At 45.3% G+C, this 3,068-nt stretch overlaps 1 pseudogene; it reads right to left on the minus strand.

Annotated features, from left to right (window-relative positions):
• Positions 1–2,066: 2,066 nt before the first annotated feature.
• On the minus strand, positions 2,067–2,184 carry LOC126483038 (5S ribosomal RNA; annotated as a pseudogene).
• Between the last annotated feature and the right edge of the window lie 884 nt (positions 2,185–3,068).

Below are 3,068 nucleotides of genomic sequence, written 5' to 3' on the forward strand. Positions count from 1 at the left end.
ATTCTTAATTTCTAAATTGTTGACAACGTCACTTCCCTCCGGAGAGAGAGAGAGAGAGAGAGAGAGAGAGAGAGAGAGAGAGAGAGAGAGAGCACTCTCATATTTACATGTTACGGAATATGATTCTTCAAATGGCTCTGAGCACTATGGGACTTAACTTCTGAGGTCATCAGTCCCCTAGAATTTAGAACTGCTTAAACCTAACTAACGGAAGGACATCACACACATCCATGCCCGAGGCAGGATTCGAACCTGCGACCGTAGCGGTCGCGCTGTTCCAGACTGTAGCGCCTAGATCCGCTCGGCCACACCGGCCGGTGGAATATGATTCTGTTAACTTCATAACGTAGCTCAGAAACTTTGAGGAACGTGAAGGAGAAAAAATCTTGAGATACAGCAGAATGCACTTTATAGATACATTACAGTCCGTTACTCAACGCTTGTAATCACTCACCACGGAGACCTAGCGAAAGCTTGCCTTCAGTACTGTAACTTAGGTCTCATGAAGACTTTAACCACCAATATGCGATTATGATATGTTTAATTATAACAAATCATATTAAGAATGACGTGTTCTTATAAATCTTCAATGAGCGACTGCCTTGAAATGGCATTCTTTCGTAACACGTAAGTTACGGTACGTAATTATGGAATCCAGTATGGTGTTTCGCAACCACCCAGCATCGAATGTAGATGAAAGTCGACACCAGATCCTACAGTCTTCGATAAGTGCGTGTAACGTCAAAATGATGTCAAGTTTGCACAAAAGTCTTGTGAACTTTAGAGTATCCCAATAAATGCCTTAAGCTGGATGTGGCGTACCCAAGAAACTTGTGGGATCTGTCCCTTGCCGAACTGAGACCGTTATCAAGGCAAGAGCCGTTGTTACGTGGTACACTCATGTTCATAACAGATAGAACACCTTGAACGACTAGAGATAGGACGATCATATTCACAGGACATGTACGTTAGTATATTCTGCAGAGATGATGTTTGAACCATCGTGGTTCGTGGGCATAAGATCAACATCGATATTGCGACTCAACACCACCAAGAGGTAAAATGTACCTGCGGTTCTTGTTGTCGCTATAAACCGAAGGTAATGGATTCGTGTGACTTGAGCAAACGTGCAGGATGCCTCGCAGACGTATGCGTGAACAGTGCCGTCAAATCAGGGAGTTTGAAAGAGGGCGCATTATTGGGATGAGAGAATGTGAAGCATTCATCTGGGGAAATGCTTGTCGTGTGGGACGAAGTGTTTCGTCAGGGCAACGTGTGTATGCCGAATGGTTCATGGAAGACCGCAGAGCAAGACGAGATGGGTCAGGTCTCACCACCAGACCAGAGGTGGTCCAATTCCCTGGCCCCCTCGGTCTCCTGACAGTACACCGACGGACGTCTTTATGATGGCGTATGTCAAGGACAGAGTCTTCCAAACGCCTGTCACGACATCAGTAATTTAAAGAAACGAATCGTTTCTGCCATTGCCACAGCAGACACAGGTGCAAGAGGCGGCTACTGGGAGGGCGTACATAGTGTTGGTCTTGGACATGGCACTCTCCCAGTTGGCCCCTCGCCAGCTTTCCTTGGAAGGATAGTACGACCCGTGCTCGCCACTAGGCGCACTGAAAGAAGATTCAGAATTATTTATTTCCACAAAAATACAGGTTGGGCCTTGACACGTGGTTGGCATCGTCTGTCAATGTCCGCTAAGGAACCCGCTAGATGTAGTAAGCGGCCTTAAGTTCGCTCAAGGCAGCTGATATCGTATACTTCGTTCCAGCCGTCTGATGCACTGCCGGTTCGCTGCTTGCGATTGCCCGTCACCGGCTGTACCGCGACGCCGCGGTTGTGAGTGATGGCGGTGCGTGTATTGAACTTAGCATTCCGTCTTCAGGGCACAAGTGGCCTATCCGGACCATCCGACTACCGTGTCATTCTCAGCTGAGGATGCGGATAGGAGGGGTGTGTGGTCAGTACACCACTCTCCAGGTTGACCGGAGACGCCACTACTCGGTCGAAAAGCTCCTCAATTGGCATCACGAGACTGAGTGCACCCAGGAAAATGGCAACAGCGCATGGCGGCCCGGATGGTCACCTATCCAAGTGCCGGCCACACCCGACAGCGGTTAACTTCGGTGATCTGACGGGAACCGGTGTATCCACTGCGGTAAGGCCGTTGTCTATATTGAACTTACAGGAAATCATTTGGAATAAGGCTTATCTTATTTAACTTCTAACATTCTGCGCGGTGTCTGTTGTTCTAAGTTGTGTCTCCCTACCACTTTCACGCAACGACGCTCTGAGCGTGTTTTTTAGGGAATTGACTAGTTTGAACCTGGGACCTGTTGCTGGTAAGGAGACGCCAGACCACACATGACATGTAGAGTTCAGAAGAGTTCAGTGAGACTAGCGATGATATAATCAAATGCTTAATGATTTCAGCCTCAGCTCCACTGCACTCCCTGTAAAAGAATCTTAATACTAACTAAATTTAGTGGAAGGGGTTCAAGGCTTTCCTATTTTTAGTTAGCTGGTAAAATAACGTCGACAAAGCAGTTAGGTTTACCATTTGAAATTTTATTCTACTCACAAAACATTTTTTATAAATTGCGCTATTGATAAAAGGAAATGTTTTAATACAGGATGACAAAAACCAACTGCGTTCAACAAAAATGTGAACGAATATTCCCTGAATGGGTTTCCAAGTTCTACAATGGATCGACGGATGACCTATGCCATATCACATCTATAATCTAGGCTTAAATTAAGTTTCACAAAAGAGGAAACTATCAAAATGGTCTACAGTGACCCTCAATTATCTTTAATTACTTATCTAACTTGTCGTAAATTACAGTAGCTGATGTGGCTTCTCAATAATTATATAACAGAAAAATCATTGCGTTTCAGATTTTTACTTCAAGTAGCAAATGTGAATACCATGAGCTTCAATTTACGATCGACACTAGTATTACGTAAAAAGGGGATGTAACAGATGAGACTTCTGCAGTTCTGAGTGAAGCCTTATGCGCTCAAAAATGCGGCATCGTGTGCGTTCATGACCTTGT

The sequence above is a fragment of the Schistocerca serialis genome, chromosome 5 (assembly GCF_023864345.2).
Source record: "Schistocerca serialis cubense isolate TAMUIC-IGC-003099 chromosome 5, iqSchSeri2.2, whole genome shotgun sequence".
NCBI classification, from domain to species: domain Eukaryota; kingdom Metazoa; phylum Arthropoda; class Insecta; order Orthoptera; family Acrididae; genus Schistocerca; species Schistocerca serialis.